General features: G+C 34.2%; 1 long non-coding RNA gene across 7 annotated transcripts in view; it reads right to left on the minus strand.

Annotated features, from left to right (window-relative positions):
• Nucleotides 1–18,886, minus strand: part of LOC149782238 (uncharacterized) — a 56,125-nt gene that overhangs the window by 32,969 nt on the left and 4,270 nt on the right. For 2 of the 7 annotated variants that reach the window (XR_016414290.1, XR_016414289.1), the window contains exons 1-2: nt 12,533–16,998; nt 9,406–9,522 (exon numbers count right to left, since the gene is read on the minus strand). This is a non-coding gene — a long non-coding RNA (uncharacterized LOC149782238). The other 5 variants (XR_016414287.1, XR_016414291.1, XR_016414288.1 and 2 more) reach the window with 5 other exon arrangements.

The following is an 18,886-nucleotide window of genomic DNA, read 5'->3' on the forward strand; positions in this document are numbered from 1 at the left end:
CATCAACTTTGAAAGAATTTGAATAGCCAGTATTCAAGAAACAATTTGACCACTTTTTTTTAAAAAGATAACCCTCTTTACATTGGTGCTAATGGAACCAATAAGTATGTTCTTAAATAATAGGTCACCTTATACCACATACCATGCTATAGGCCACCTTATAACACATACCGTGTTATAAATCACCTTATGCCACATACCATGCTATAGGTCACCTTATACCACATACCATGCTATAGGCCACCTTATACCACATACCATACTATAGACCACCTTATACCACATACCATACTATAGGTGACCTTATACCACATACCATGCTATAGGTCACCTTATACCACATACCACACTACAGGTCACCTTATACCACATACCATTCTATAGGTCACCTTATACCACATACCACACTATAGGTCACCTTATACCACATACCATACTATAGACCCTTATACCACATACCATGCTATAGGTCACCTTATGCCACATACCATACTAAAGACCCTTATACCACATACCATGCTATAGGTCACTTTATACCATGTACCATACTATAGACCCTTGTACCACATACCATACTATAGGTTGCCTTATTATTATACCATATACCATGCTATAGACTAGCTTATACCATATATGATACTATAGGTCCCCTTATACCACATACCATGCTATAGACCACCTTATACCATATACCATACTATAGGTCACCTTAAACCACATAACATTCTCTAGATCACCTTATACCACATACCATGCTATAGACCACCTTATACCAGATACCATACTATGGGTCACCTTAAACCACATACCATTCTATAGACCATCTTATACCATACACCATACTATAAATCACCTTATACAATATACCACACTCTAGGTCATCTTATATCATATAGCAGGGCGCCGAGTGGCTGAGTGGTCTAAAGTGCTCACTGTTACAGATCATTGCCATCTCACCTCTGTCTGCGTGGGTTTGAGTCTCAGGTTTGGCCAGTGTGGGTATGTGAGAAAGCTTGCCAGTAGCTTCTCTTGGGTTGATGGTTCTGATTTCCTCAGAACTGTACCAGAGTACTGGAAGCTCTTTTTAAATTGCTCAGTTCTTGGTTTTGGTAATGAAGGTTTCCATGTGATATTGATCTCAACTGGTATTGTGTTGAAAAAGGCCTGAATAAGTCCTGAAGATACTCTGGAGCAGTTCCGTGTAGACATTTATATAAAATAACTGCCTTGTGAATATCTATCCTGTCATATATTGTGAACCATTTGAGTACTGTAAATAATGCTTTTGAGGGACGATCAATAGATGCACCTAAAATTACGCGTGCTGCTTGTTTCTAAAGTTTATAAATCCTGTCAAGCTCAGATTTAGCACAGTTTCCCCATTCCTTTAAACAATAATCCATTGTTGGAAGAATATATGACTTGTAGTATAGATTGTGAGTGTCCATAGGTAGATATTTCTTGATTCTGCAGAGTAGGGCAATTTTGGATGACAGTGTTTTACAAAGCTTATCAATATGGTCATTCCATAATAAATTATTATCTACAGTCACACCTACAAGCTTTTCATGTTTGACATTTTCTAATGGATGATATTTATTGCAAGAGATAGTTCTGGGTTCCCTGACTTGTGTGCTTTTGTGATGTCCCCAAAATCATACATTTTGTTTCACTTTCATTAATTACCATGCTATTTTGTTGTGCCCAGTTTTGGACTCTAATAAGGTCTGAGTTTAATCTCATTTGGATAACTTCAGTATCAGAACTAGATGTGTAAAAGGTTGCATTGTCTGCAAACAAATCTGTATTTGTGGATTCATTATTTAATGGTAGATCATTTATATAAATAAGTAAGAGGAGAGGGCCTAAAATTGAGCCTTGAGGTGACCCTTGAATGAACAGTGTTGAGTTTGAGAGCTAATATTGCCAATGTATACTTGTTGAGACCTTTGATTTAGGTATGATCTAAACCAGTTTAAAGAAGGATTGTCGAACCTGTAACAGTTAAACTTTTGCAGAAGAATTTCATGATCAACAAGATCAAAGGCTTTCTTGAAGTCAAAGAAAACAATCCCAGTCACATGTCCATTATCCATTTCCTTCAGCCAAAGATCAATTAATTTAGTAAGTTCTGTTTGGCACGAGTGGTACTTTCTAAAACATGACTGCACTTTATGAAATAGAGAGTATGTTTAAAAAAATGTATAGACCTGAATGGCTACATGCTTTTCAAATAATTTTGACAATACAGGTAAAATTGATATTGGTCTGTAATTCCCTGGATCCTCCTTTCTTAAAGATATATGTATCCTTTGAACATTTCAGTGTTTCTCGAAAATTACCACTTATTATACTTAAGTTTATGATATGTGTTAGTGATTTTGTTATTACTGGTGCAGGAATTTTAAGAATTCGTGGACCAATCCCATCCAATCCAGAGGATTTATTAATATTAACCTTAATTAGCATATCAAAAACATCAGCTTCACTAACATTAGCTATTGAAAAATAATTATCATCAGGAATTTTAGCCCTTATAAATAATAGAAGAGCATCAAGTTCAATTGGGGTGTTAGTCTGGTTCTGAATACTGTTGCTGGAGATGCTTATGAAGAAACTGTTGAACATTTCCATAATGTCTTGTACAGATGTTGCAATATCATCATTTTGATTAAGTCATGGGGGAAGACAACTGTTCCTGGGTGGGTTCAGCTCTTTTAGATGCTTCCACAATGTCTTGGAACTCTTACTTTCATCAATAGCCTGTTTATAGTAGTTCTCATTTGCCTTATCTATCAGGTGCTTAGTTTTATTCCTCCACTTTATGTACCTTTTCATGTCTTTTTTCTTGTGGAAAATATCTTAGGTACCTAGCCCATTGATCTCAAGGGTAATCCATTTGGGTGTAATTTGGTGTTTAACTCTTTTTGTTTTAATTGGGGCATGTTGTCTAAGGATGCATTCAACATCCATACCATTTGTCTAATTCAGTGTTGACATCAGCTATATTGCAGACTGATTAGAAGGGTTTGCAAACTAAATCATTTAAGAACATTTCCTCATCAAACTGTTTAAAGTCCCTGTATTGTATTTCAATGTGTTGACCATTTTTAGATGATTTCGGAACATGTCTAGTTATACAGACTGGGTAGTGGTCACTCAGTGCATACACTGGCACATTAATTTCACTTATATTTTCAGGTTTATTAGTATAGACATGATCAATGATAGTAGCACTTTTATCTGTTACTCTAGTTGGGGTGTTAATTAATTGAGTAAAGTTGTAAGTTTCAAAGTTACTTATCCATGTTAATGGTGGAGTTTTCATGTAGTCAATGTTAAAATCACCTAATATGATAGTTTCTAAATCTTCCTTTAGTAATGCTTTTTAAATTTGCACCTCAAATCTATCAATCCAATCAGCTGTGGAACTAGGTGGCCTGTAAACTGAACATAAGAGTATTGGCTTTGATTGGGCAAGGATTACTTCGATCCAGATATTCTTTACCCCAATAGTTTCTAGATCAACACATCTTTTATAACTAATGGAACTGTCTATATAGAGAAGAATACCCCCACCTCCCATGGATTCCCTATCTTTCTTTCAAAGTTGAACCCCTGTATTTGGAGACCCAAATCATCATTATCATCAGAAAGAAAGGTTTCACATAGACCTAGAATACTGACTGATCTAGTTTGCTGTAATATTAACTTTATCTCATTCAGTTCAGGGAGGATGTGTTGAATATTTAGGTTGATTACTTGCAGACCTCTTTTGAAGAGGCCAAAGACATAACAATTTTGATCAGAGGACTGATTTTCAGACAAGGTAGTATGCAATGTGTTGTTTTTAGACTTGACAGATTTCTTTTCATCGCCTTGATTATTTACATAAACACATGAAGAAGATAACATACAAGATCCATTTGTTGTACCATGACCACATGTAGTAGACACATGAGAATGTTCAATGAGACTGATTTACATACCTACAGGAAGACATTGATATATTAGACACTTAAGAAGCCTCAGAGGGAGAAGTAACTTGAACAGTATCACATAGTTGTTTACATGTTAACAAGTTGCACTTTGTACACAAATCAGATAGTGCCTGAAATCTGTTTATTAAGAATTATAATTATTACATTGAAAAGTATACACATATTCTAATGCATTTTGTTGCTGGATATGTATTGCATATGCCTGCACATCATTGCCTTCTACCTATTGATTTGTGCACAACTTTTGCTTATGTCCTAGTTCATTACAAAGATGGCAACAAATCTGTTTTCCATGCAGAGACCACTGTGTTACATGACTGTGCTCTCCACAATACAAACAGTTTTCTGACTCATGCCCAACCCCTTTTATAAGTCTTATGTACTGGTCTATATTCCTAACGAGCATGGCAGTACCTCTGTTGGACAAATGGATTTGGTCTTGCTGGTATAATTGTTGGTTCACTCGATTGACTTTGAAGAAGGTCCTGCATTGTGTAACAAAGAGTATTTGGAAATTTTCACACAACATACTTAGGGTGTCATTTAGTTGAGTCATAAGTACATCCCTTCTTGGCGGTAGACCTGAGATGATTATTTTACACTCTGTGTTTTTGGACCTGATGGCATACAACTAGCTTTCATAATCATCCTCAATGCCCTTTAAAGATTGGACATTACTGTAATTATCGCCACTAATGAGAATAATTACAGTATGATATGGTGACATATCCATTTCCAATATTTTTTCTGCAATAGTATTAATAGTTGCACCTCTATGGGTTTTTACATCAGTTTTATTTAACCCTCTTGTTCTTACTCCTTTGATTATTGATGATCCTATGAGAAGAGTTCTGTCTTTAATTATGTTGGTGATTTTGACAAGTGGGGGATTCAGATGCATTGCTTGGACTTCTTGATTTCCATGACTAGACTGACTGAGAGTTTGGTGACTGCTGTATTCAGTATTTGTATTTAATTTAGTTTCATGCTGTGGGTAATTGGAGGTTGTCTTTAGAGCAGTTTCTTCTGTACCTGGTTTTGATGTTGAGTGAGACACATGATGGTCAGTGTTTACAGTATGTGCTGTAATTAATTTTTGTCTCTGCCCATCTAATATCTGTAGAAGAGACTCATCTTGTTTAATTGGTGACATGTTTGTGTATTGTGTTGTTTGGGTTTCCTGGCACACTTTTTTTGCACCTAGTTTATCCATTTGAATGCTGTGTAGACTCTTTGATTTTAGTACAGAGAGTTCCTGTTCTAACCTTTCTACTTGTGCCTGGAAATTACCTATCATTACTTTATGGAGGTGCCAGTCTGGTTATGGGTTCTGTGGAACTCAAAAGAATTTGTTGCACCTATCATAAACTTGGGTCCTGGAGTTTCCTCCACATTGATTGCAATCTGGCTTATTTCATATGTGTTACTGTTACGTGGATTTTGAGATCTGTGTGCTTCAGGGATGGGTGTTGAAGCCCTTATTATTATTATTATTATTATTATTAAAGCTCATATACCACACTATAGTATACTTTGTACCCTATACCATACTATAGACTATACCATACTATAAGACACTTTGTACCCTATACCATACTAGCCTGTCCAATAACACTAGGGTTAAGTCTAATGGAGACTGGTGTAACGTTTTTAATACTAAACACTGCTCTTATTTTCATCATTGTTCCAGCAGTTGGAAGTAAACTGTTTGCTATTGATATCTGGAATAGTTTATTTTTGCTATCATCAATACAAATATTTTAGTTGAATTTGGTACCCTTTCTTTTTCAATACCACTCTGTATTTGAATATTACCATATTTACAGCGAATTTTAGTCATAATTAAGACAAGCTATGATTACATATACACACATACTATTGATGAACCACCCACACCATCCCCACAACACTACAGATGCTGCTAACCTAATACATACAATGGAAGACACATAGTTCATCTTTATTTTTATCACTAACACCGATCTTTAATATCCATTTGCCTGCATTAGAAGCTTGAGTTTTACCTGGTGGGTTGGGAGTAGAAATGGGCTATTGTGTTTTCATCCCTAAAATCATTAATGTGTAATTTGTATGTTGCAAACGTGAAATAAATATCAGAGTTAAAAGAAAACTCTAAATGTTTGTAATTTTAAGGATGAAACTGCAAATCCGACTTCTCTGTTTGCATGTCTGTAGTTAGCTGTATGTATGAAACATAATCTCTGTATGAAGGAATTTTTTTTCCTACATAGAAATTTTATGTATTTATCAAGATTTTGCAAGAAACAATTATATCCATGATTTTAACAACTTAAATTTGGTATTTTTAGCCTCAGTAATAAAGAAAATGTATGTGAAATGCTGATTCTAATTCAGCTGAGATGGGAGATGACTAAAAGCTACAAAGCAAGACGGAAATAAATAATGCTCATGGGACTGAAAATAACGTAAATATTATCAGAATAGAAAAAGAAAGGAAAGAAGAAAGTATGAAAATTCTCAAGGATAATACTGTATGATTGTGTAATTTGTTTTAAAACCAAAGAAAAGACATCAAGTAAATGTCATGAAAACATCTGGTTGTCGAAGATCTCTTTCCTGCATGTCAAGAACTGGAGTTATTGAAATCCATGTAAATCCCAGTAGACTGATATGTATATATGTGGGAGGATGGTCACTGAAGATGTTATTCTTAGTTCCACAATATTATTATTATTATTATTATTATTATTAAGACAACATATTAAGAGATATTAAAATGTCCATAACCAAAATGACTATCATTTGAAGCACTCATTTGTATGTAGACAGTCATAATTTGAACTCTTATTAATGACTAGTTGTTTGATTCAGTTAAGCAAAGACTGGACACTGCCCACCTGTCTTTTTTCTGCACTAAAACTCTGGACACCTTGTTAAAATACTTGAATGAATGAATATCTGTAATGAATCAACAGTAACTCTATTGAAAGAGTCAATACAAAATGACAAATTCTATGATTTCTTTAACTAAATGATATCAGCTTCTTTTTTACCCCTTCAGAGATAGATGACACATTAAGAGCATAAAAAAACACGAAAAGTTACCATGATACATGTACCATGCAGAGGACATAATGCTAATACAAGTCATGACTGGATCTGATCCATTCACAAGTAGAGAAGTTTCCAAATAGAGATGCTTTTACCTTTTTGACACCTGTGACAGACAGAACTCGCTTGACTTCAAAATGTTGGTTCTAAATTCTTGGATATATGTCTCTTTGGCTTGGAAGTAAAACTAAACGGGAAAGATAGCTAAAAGTGGACCAAACTGTCCTTCTTGGCTGGTTTGCAGCATTTTCTTCCATGATAGGAGGATCAAAACTAGAAAATGTTGTTTCTGCTAGTTTTAGGATTAGGGTATCTTACTTCCAAACATTGCCAATTTTAGAACTTCAGAAACCAGTATAATTATCTGTTCTTTATAGCACTATTAATAATTAATCAGAAACCAGACTATTCTTTATAGCACTAATTAATAATTAATCAGAAACCAGACTATTCTTTATAGCACTAATTAATAATTAATCAGAAACCAGACTATTCTTTATAGCACTATTAATAATTAATCAGAAACCAGACTATTCTTTATAGCACTAATTAATAATTAATCAGAAACCAGACTATTCTTTATAGTACTATTAATAATTAATCAGAAACCAGACTATTCTTTATAGCACTAATTAATAATTATTCAGAAACCAGACTATTCTTTATAGCACTATTAATAATTAATCAGAAACCAGACTATTCTTTATAGCACTAATTAATAATTAATTAGAAACCAGACTATTCTTTACAGCACTATTAATAATTAATCAGAAACCAGACTATTCTTTATAGCACTAATTAATATTGGATCTAAATGCTATAAAGCACTATAACTTTATGATCTTTTTTTTAAATAATGATACATTTTTTTCTTGACCAACATCAATCATATTTTGGAAAAACTATCAAGTAGTTGTCAAGGAAAAATAAAACTACAGAATTGATATTTAGTTTCTCAGCCACCACTACAACAATTTTCACCATAAAAATTACACATCATCATAATTAAAAAAATCCCATATAAGACAACAGATAATCAAATTGTGCCTAATAACTCGATTATAATTATTTGTTTGTGTTTGATTCTGACTCTTGACAGGCACTGTTCATATTCAATTTGTGTTTTAGTATGTATAGACTGGTTCAAATAGTGCAAATTAATAAAAAGAGGTAGATCGGTCAGACCGATGAGACATAACGAAATGTCCATGTTACCCATTATGTAGAATACTTGTGATAATCAAGTAAAAGAAATGATTATTATTATTATTATTAAGAAGAAAAATAGAAGAAAGGAGGGAATAAAATGAGCGAATGAATTACGTAATGTGTGCTTCTGATGTGCATCTGCATCTATAGTAGGTCGATAAATCAGCCCATCACCCATGATGATTTTGATTTTCAGGTGAGGGGCTGATATCATCTATTCATTAAAAGCTGCAATTATCTGCATCCAAATTTGGTTGCACACATCGGTGTACATTTTATACACTTACTGGTATTTATTGTGGCTGTGTAGCTACTGTCGGCTGAAAGGTTCTTTTGGTCACATTAACATTATATTTCTGGAGCAAATCATATGTTTGGTGACTTGTAAATCCACCTGGAATAGCACAACCATCTGTCCTTAGGCCATTTGAATTTTGTCCTTGATATGGCTGTTACCAATTACCGGTATGTGTCTAAAGTGTACGCAGGTTTGTTCTGGAAATATCTGCATGCAGCAAAATTGTACATTTTAATGAACAGGTCACATCAGATCCACATATTGTCCATCAGTATCAACACAGATTTGCAGGGTTGATTTATCGGACTACATCTACAGTAGCTAGTTCAACACAATTTTCAAAATGTTAAAAAGCATGTGTAAATCATATATTTTTGGAAAGTTCAAGTCTTGAGAAGTCAAAATCTGAAAACCTTTTTAAAATATATAATTCTTTAAAATGTTAACAAAATTTTAAAGTTTGATTATCAAAACAAGGTGTCTGCCAAAATGTAGACTCATTGGTGCATTAGGCAAAAATTCCATTTGTATGCATGAAAATTTTAAAACTGTAAATAAGTCCAAAACACATTTAAATATCTAAATGTATAACTGGTTGCCTGGGTACATAAGCACACTTGTGGCAAGATCGATCAGAAACTGGTTATTTTTCTCATTTTTCGGGGTTTCCACTTTAGGCAATTATAACATGTACATGACAAGAAATCTGGTCAAGTAACTCAGTTTTCAAATGTCAATAAAAAATAAAGAACAAAACTTTTTATAAAAATGATTCTTAAGATATTTTAATGTTAATGCACATACCATTAAACAACAATCTTTAAATCCCCTCTTTTGTAATCTTCAAACAGGTGATATGAATAAATTAATCGCACTGTCTCCAGCATACTTGATGTTATACCATTCTTTGTAGCCTGGAACCTGCGATAAATATAAAAGAAAAATAATTTTCTTTCTCATTAGTAGAATATCCCTGGATTATCATAAAATGTGCTTTTTTCACATTAAATATTTTAGCATGGTTTAATAGCCTATAGTTGAGAAAAACTCAGTTACATGAAAAACCGTTCACTGTCAGTAAATTCAAACTTTTCCATTAAACAGACAATACCATAAAATAATCAACTGGATATAAACAATATTGCCCCTAAAATAATAATAATAATAATAATAATAATAATAACGTGGACTTTGTATAGCGCCTAATCTTTAGAAGCTCAAAGCGCTTTACAACATTAGACAACACCTATAAAATAAAAAACATATAATAATATTATTACATAAACAAATACCATAAAATTAGAAAAAACATTAAAAAATATATAAAAAAGCTGAGAATATTTCAGGTAGGAAACATTATTAAGTCTTTAAGTTTGTTCCTGCAGTCAAAATAAGTGAGTTTTGAGAGCCCTCTTGAATGTGATCACTGTGTCTTTGTGTCTATGTTCAGTGGGCAATTCATTCCACATTGCTGGGCCTTGGTATGCAAAAGAATGTTGTCCATATGACATTGTTTTCATACTTGGAATAATGAGTATACGATTGTCAGAAGAGGAGCGTAAGTATCTTGCTGGTGTATACACATGGGTGAGATCGGATAGGTATGTGGGACTAGAGTCCGACAGTGAAACATAGCACAGAGAACAAATTTTGTGTTTGATTCTGGATCGAATGGATGGCCAGTGTAGCGTACAGAGCAACGGGGAGGTGTGCTATGATTGTGGTACTCTAAGTATGATCCAAGCAGCTGTGTTTTAAACTTTTTGAAGTTTCTGGAGTAGATATTGAGATGAACCAGACAGAATTGAGTTACAATAGTCCAGTCTTGAAAGTACTAATGAACACACAAGTGTTTTAGTGGCATCAACTGAAAGATATTTGCGAATTGAGCTGATGCGTCTCAGCTCAAGATATGCAGCCTTGCATATGTTCATGATATGTTGGTGCAATGTGAGAGTACTTTATTTAATGTTGGCACTGCTGATATTTATTGTTTGAGGTAAAGGATGTGAATGAGAAAGTCTTTATGTTGTGATCAGAATGGCCTCAGTTTTGTCATCATTCATCTGCAGCTTGTTACATGTCATCCATGATTTCACATCAGAAATGCACCTCTCTACACCTTGGATGGTAGCATCAACTTCAGTTGGGTGGCTAGATTTGTATATTTGGGTGTCATCAGCATACAATTGGTGAGACACTGGATGATGATCTATGACACTTGAGAGCAGCTGAGTGTACAGAATGAAGAGAACACGTCCAAGAATGGACCCCTGTGGAACACCACAACATAGATCAACTGGGCTGGAGTGTATTCCATTTGCAGATACAATTTGTGTCCTGTTGACCAAGTAGGACTTGAACCACAGTAAGGCTGAATCATGAATGCCAAATACATGCTGGAGACGGTGAAGTAATATATCATGGTCTATTGTGTCAAATGCTGCAGACAAATCAAGGAGGGTGAGGACTGTAATCTTTCCGCTATCCAATGCAGAGAGAATGTCATTAACTACTTTTAGAAGAGTAGTTTCAGTACTGTGGCAAGGGCAATATGCAGATTGTACATTGCTAAAAAGACTGTTTGAATTCAGATGAGATACAAGCTTGGATAGAACAACCTTTTCTAAGATTTTTTTTACATGAATGGGAGATTTGAAACTGGGCAGTAGTTCTTTAAATCATTATGGTCTAGTGGTGGTTTCTTCAGGAGAGGCTTTACAATGGCAGTTTTGAAAAATGATGGGAATTCTCCGGATGAGAGAGAGGTATTAATAACATCAGTTAGTGAAGGTAATACTGGATCTAAGCACTCAAGCAACATTTTACATTTTTATATTTAAGTGTACATTTATTTTAAAACAAATAAAATTAGTTCTTGCACATACTATTGACAGTACTGGTACTTTTCTAATAACATCTCTTTGTAATTTACCAAAGAATATTATTTCTGAAAAGATTGTTACTAATGATGTTATTCTTTTCATAACTTATACATTTAAAACAATATATCACTTTTTAGGAAATAATTTAGCACATTATAATTGACTGAAATTGAGAAGAATTACAGAGTGTGACAAGTGTATTATAACTAGATGACTGCATGCACATAACAATTGATGATGTAAGAATTAGAGTTTACAGCATCATTCTTCGATATTGGTTTGCCTGAGATATTACTTGGCCAATGTACCATTTTACAGCATTTCCTACCAAGAAAGCATGTTTCACTTTTTCCCCCGACAATAATAGGGTTATCTTCATTTCCATTTTCAAGTATGCATGACGAACAAGATTTTTAATATTCACAGTAAACTCATTAGAAACTTTCACAAGTTAAACTTTCCCTTTTTCATGGGCATAATTCATTTAACTTAAAGTTAAATATTTATTTTTCTGATAGGGAGACAAATATATAATTTATGTGTAATAAATTTTTTTATTTTATTTACATATCTAGTTTTGCTTTCGGAAAGAGAACACAGTCTAATTATTGTTTGTGATAGTTTAGTTACTATACAACATCACAAAAACTTACAATACAGCTTTCAGCTTCAATAACAGAACCAAAAGAAAATCTTTTTTGGGGATTTCTCTTTAACACTGGACTTGGCTATAAAAAAAATATATACTATTTTTGATGAAATAAAATATATGTTCATTTAACATATTTTGCTTTCATTAAAAAATAAACTTCACACTTCTATCTGTTACACTTCTAGATACATATTTAGTGAAAACAGAGTAAACATTCAACTAAATTGACTAATTAAGAAATAAGCAATATCAACAGGAATAATATTATTCATCTGATCTTTGTATAAAAAATCCCACTGCTGTAAGTAAAGTCTTTGGTCATTTAATATGACATCATATAACAGGCTTCACTGCTTAGAATGAAAAAAAACATTTCTTAAACATCAATCCTTACCACAAAATTCTCCTCATAACGGGTTAAACAGTGAATACTGGGATAACAATTTCACCACAGGAGACTGTGTTGATAAGTCAATCACCTCAATGTCAGTCTCGGAATCAAATGAACAAAATGGAGGCTGTGTAGATCTTTGTGAGAATGGGATTGGACTTAAGGAGCCTGATACCATCTGTTCAAGTGTCCCTGTGTTTGGGTGGTCTTTGTCTATGAACAAGTCCTGGTGATAGTGTTGAGGATATATGGGCTTGACATCATAACTGCTACTCTGAAATTTAAAAACAGGACACACAATATCTGTTTAAATCATTCTATTTCAGACATTTAATTTGACAAATACTTATAAAACTCACATAGCTTGCATTGCGACAGATACAAAAAGTCACTGCGAAGAAATCGTTAAAGTTGCATTCTACAGAACAAAAAGCGCACAGACAAGAAGCTGAATGCAAAGTTGTATTACAAACAAAAACATCAAATAAAAAGAAACATAGATACTCAGTAGAGTCCAACTCAAATACAAAGATACATTTTCAATACTGACTTGGCTCGGCATGGAAATGACATGGACAAAACTATACAAATCCACACTTTTGATTTGTCTTTCAGTGACACAAAATTAGATAACCTGAGTTTGTTTGCTTTTTTGCGCTAGTTGAACATCGGAATTGTCGTTCCCTTAGATAAATGTATAAATATAACACTCAAATTCAGTGGAAAGATAATGACCTGAGCAGAATCTTTACTCCAGCAGCATGTTCTTTATCACCTGTGGAAAATATGCTTGACCTAAAAGCAAGACGTATTGTGACCGGATCAGACAGACAGACAGACTGACTGACTGGTAACGGTTTATGTCATGACCATATTTGTGGAGTGGAACCTGAAGGAAGAAATATCACAAATCCACAGAAATATCATCCCATGCAATCTCTTTCGGAATACAAGATGGATCTTGATATTCCTAATGAAAAATGGTCTCCACTCATTATGGCCTACATCAGTAGTTATAAAAAAAAACTGGTTTGGTTTAAGGAACTTATCTGGGAAAATTAGGGGTTCTATGGAAGAAATAGTCTCGCCAATAAACAGTATAACTGCGTGTCACTTTTAAGAAACTTTACACACATATTTACAGGTGAAAAATTAATTATATCTATCATCACATGATTTCATAAAGGTTACAAGGCCATTTATTACATTTCATCAAGGTTAAGAGGTCATTCATCATATTTCTTCAAGGTTACAAGGTCATTTATTACATTTCATCAAGGTTAAGAGGTCATTATTCATGTTTCAAGGTAACAAGGTCCTTTATTACATTTCATTAAGGTTATGAGGTTATTCATCACATTTCATCAAGGTTACTGGACCATTCATCACCTTTCATCATGGTTATGAGGCCATTCACCACATTTCATCAGGTTACATGGCCATTCGACAATTTCACCAAAGGTTATGCAGCTATTTATCGCATTTCATCAAGGTTATGGGACCATTCATCCCATTTCATCAAGGTTAAGTGTCCATTTATCATGTTTCAGCAAGTTTAAGTGGCCATTCATCACATTTCATTAAGGTTACATGACCTTCCTCAAATTTCATCAAGGTTACGGGACCATTCATCACACTGCATGAAGATTAAGTGGCCATTCATCACATTGCATCAAGGTTACAGTGCCATACCTTACACTTCACCAAGGTTACGAGGCCTTTAAACACATCCTTTCATCAATTTTTCAAGGTCATTTTTACCTCACATTAATTTGCACTATGAACTCTGATAGATTAGACTTCATTATAATTTACTTACATGATTCTGCTGTTTAGTATGGAAATATACAATAATGAAAATAAGTAATATTAATTTTGACATGTTTTTGTAATAGAAAATACACAAGAAAATTTTCAAAAATGATATGAATCTGAGAAATACACATAAGTTACCAACCTTCTGTACATTGTGTTGGTCTTCCAGTTTTGTGTTGCTTTAGCAGTTTCGATTAGGTTTCACAACTTAAGATTTCACCCAGCAACACATACCTTTTCATGTTTTAAAATGACAGAAATATTCTTTCTCTGACCAGATCATTTTAAATTACTTTTTAAATACTTATTACTGCTCTGGTGGCCTAGTGGTTAGTTAGAGCATCCACCTCGGATGCAGGAGGTCGTGGGTTCGATCCCCAGCCAAGTCATATCAAAGACTTACAAAAATGGTACTAACAGCTTCCTCGCTTGGCACTCAGCATTACGAGGTTAGTGTTAGGACTGGTCGACCTGGTGTCAGGATAATGTGACTGGGTGGGACATCACGCTACATGTCTGTGACATGATGCCCCAGTGCTAGACATCACTATAAACTGCCACACTGCAGACATCATAGCGATATGACTGAAAAATTGTTAAAGCTATGTTAAAAAATCCAAAAAACACAAACACATAAATACTTATTCTACAATAATTGTAAGGACATGTGGCAACAGATTATATTGCATACCTTGACTGTATACTTAGACTGTTAAGATTTCATACCTTGGGACATTTGCGGAGTTTAATGGAAGATAAGGCATATCAGTCCATAAAATTCAACATGTCCTTTTCCTTTCGAACGGCAAAATTATATACTTCTCAGAATACATACTAAACAATTTTACCAGGTATCATCCATAACAAAATCTGTATGTTGTGAGTGTTGATACAAAGCTGAGCAGAAAGGATTATCTTTTATTTGCTTGCACTGTTCAAATAATGAAAGGGTGATATAAAAACATCTCATGAGATAATATTTAAATGTGTATTTTCTAACGGTCTGACTAGCCTTTTAGCAAATAAAATAGTTGTTAGGACAAAGGTTTCAATGACCTATATAATTTGTCTGACATTCAACTACATGTAGTAAAAATATAGTATCAATCTACATATTTTATACTTCATGTAATTTTAATTTTCGAATGACTAAAAAAAATGATGCAGTCTTCACTGTTCTTCTCATTCAAACGCAGTATAGGGCAAAACTGTTTCCACTGGTATTAAATGCATTCCAAGCCCAAAACGCGGCATGTGCCAAAGACCCGCATGTCTAATTTAATTCTGTCTGTGCTTTTGTAGTTGTTGTTGTTGCAGTGGTTTTTTTGCAATTGTGGAATGTTTAACTGACACTATCAAGCATTACCCATCATGCGCTCTTTCCCATTTCTGTCATCAGATGTGTGCTAAAGATGAACTTCCTCTGCAAAAACCCTAAAAACCACTAAAAACATTCTAGTTTATCTCATCAAGACAGACAATATTCATCTTCCAGGACCCACTGGCAAGCCATCTACTTTTCCAATGTCTATGGCGTGGAATATTTTGATTCCTATATAACCCATCTTATGGCAGTCGTTATCGTAGACATCATGAGAAGAAATACTGTATCCAATCAATTCAATAATGCGAGATTTTATAGGTGTGTGTGTGTGGAATATTGTATATTTTCCTTCACCAGTGCAGTCTTGGATTCCTTCTTTAACACTGACTGACTTGTTTTGGAAGTGATTTCTCTACACACTTGTAAAAATAGACATGGGGTTTAATGAATATGATGTATATATATTTTCTTTAGTACAGAAAATAGTATTTAGCGATTGCAAAATGATACTGTACTAGATCTTTGGAAGTTACTTTATTTCTTAAAGTTGTCAGTCTTGTAAATGTGTTCATGTTCAACATTCATTTGCTATTTGTACATGCAGAAGGAAGTGACTAGCCCTAATCCTTCCTCTTTTTGTAAAGGTTGTAGCTAATGGCTTGTAAAGCCTAGTTTTAGGCTCTCTGTCTCCATCAGTCCTTGGGGTGGAGATAGATGGAGATGATGTGGTGCCTGTGAAGCCTGGACCCAGACATGTGGATACTAAAATTGATGTGCCCAAAACCAAATACCCCTTACATAGCCACCAAATTCTCTTAGAAAAGAGATACTGTTTAAACATTATCAAAATGTTGTATGTTTTTGTATATTTTGCCTTTCAAAATGAAAACGTAACCCCCTCCATTTGTGTGTTATACTATGTACATGTGCAAGTACTTGTACTCATTGGCAACTGGTTGTTGGCGACTAAAAAGGTGTGTTGGATAGCAAGCACGGGCTGTTGGTTAGTATATGCATGGTGTTGGTCACTAAATTGTGTGCTGGATAGTAAGTGTGAAGTATTTGATGGTAAATGTTGGTTGCTGCTATTAGATAACATATTGGTCACTCAAACAGGATGTTGGATAGTAAGTGTAGTTTTACCATTACATTCTCACTTTACCCCATGCTGAACCATAATGTTAAACCTATGGACATTTTTAGTATTACATTTTCCTTTCGCCCAGTACAGACCCATAATTTTAAACAATAGGAAAAATTTTAACATTACAATTCCCTTCATCCCATACATGCTCAAAGACACAAAACTGCAGAAAGGTCTAAAAAAAAAAATTACCCTTCGCTCCATAGTGGCCCATTACATTTTCCTTTGAATCCATAGAGGTCCATTTATTAGGTATAATGTTAAATACCCTTGTCCCCAAAGAGGTTCATTTTACCCCAAATCGCATACATAACTACCCAATAATTCCATTCCAGATAATGGCTTGGATTTGTATTTGACCTGCATTTTTTTAATCATCTCAGGAATTTGTATGGTACCTTCTCCTCCTCCTTTTCCTGCAATAATAACATCACTGCCAGAAGATGTTGACATAAACAAAAGAATGAGCAGTGCAACTTTTTTCACAATGATTAAAAGAACAAACTTTTGTACACAAAAAAGAAGAAAAAGCATCAAGAGATGAAAACGATGACCTGTGAACAGGCTGAAGTAAGTGTACACCGAACTTCAGAAACTGTGTTTGAAAGCACATTCTTCCCCAGGCTAAAACAACTGAAAGGAGTGTAAAAAGTCTCTTCTCTTTGAAGAAATTCAGGAGAAAGAGACTTACATAGTCAAAGAATTATAAACCTCCCATAACACCAACTATCACTGAGACTCCATCAGGGGCAGCAGCCACTACCACAGCAAAAATAGTGCAAATGGGTTGTGGAGCAGGTTTGAGGCAATTGGGATGTGGAGCAGGTTTGAGGCAAATGGGATGTGGAGCAGGTTTGAGGCAGTTTAGACATATGTTGTGAAGTCCAGTACCCAGTTATTATTTATATTTTTTCAATGTCCTATTAAAAATAACAATCAGAAAATAAATATTACTTAATATTGCCAAATAAAAATACCCGTCTCTCCAACAAAAAACATGTGTCTATATCTTATGAAAAACAAATGCAAAAATACATCACGACACAGACAAATGCATGTTTGGTATGTTCGTCAGAATCAAACCCAAAACATTTCAAACAAATCACAAAGGTCCATTATTTTTTCCTTCTTCTTAGGAATGACTAGAGTATCATGAAGTGGGTGTTTTGCCCCATTGGCCTCTTTGTGGCCTTCCACCCGTCCTCGACTTATACCCCCATGATAAAACACCAGCCTTTCACACTACTTTTTGAATGTAGAATGGATCTGGTTGTATATGGTACCAATCAATACTGTGCAGGCAACTCACAATGGCAGCTACTTTTTTGATCAATGCTAAATATAGACAGGCTTGTATTACTGATTCTAACTATACTTACTCTGTATTTACTTTTCTCCACATTGCTGTATAATTTCTATATCACATCTAATAATGATTTTGTACTGTCAAAAGAAAAATATATAGTTGTGCTGTGAATATTTTCATATTTAAGAAATACTTAGTTTATATGCAAATGTTGAGCAGTAGCCAGGCCATCAACTCCCAATATATACTGAAAGAATTTACGGATATCTCTAATAATGGCATAAATCTGCCAAATGATTGGAATACCACAAATGTGATGGATGATCTGAGATCACTGTATCATATGAATGCATCATACTTGTTTATAAAAGAATTAAAAAAATGTTGTATGCATTCTCTGAAACATACTCAGTACAGATTGATAGGTTGGTTAACCTGGAAGTGACCTAAATAATGGAATGAACTAAATGTGGGCAGATTTTCAGGCAAATAAAAATAATCTACAATATATTATGCATGAAGAGTACATGATGAAGCAAAATTACTACAGGAAATTTACCTGTGTTTGAAGAAATTTGATGTTATTGGACACCAGCACATGGGACTCTGTTGTTTAGTTGGAATTGGTATAATACTCATTGACAGGTAATTTAAGCTTGTTTGGCCTGAAACCATGATGGAATGTATCTTATTATATGACTTTAACGGTCTTTTTGATAAAGTAAAAAATTAGGTATTTTATCTGAGAATACCTGTTTTTAAATGTTG

This window comes from Sinohyriopsis cumingii, chromosome 15 (genome assembly GCF_028554795.1).
Source record: "Sinohyriopsis cumingii isolate HCF-2022 chromosome 15, ASM2855479v2, whole genome shotgun sequence".
Taxonomy (NCBI): Eukaryota; Metazoa; Mollusca; class Bivalvia; order Unionida; family Unionidae; genus Sinohyriopsis; species Sinohyriopsis cumingii.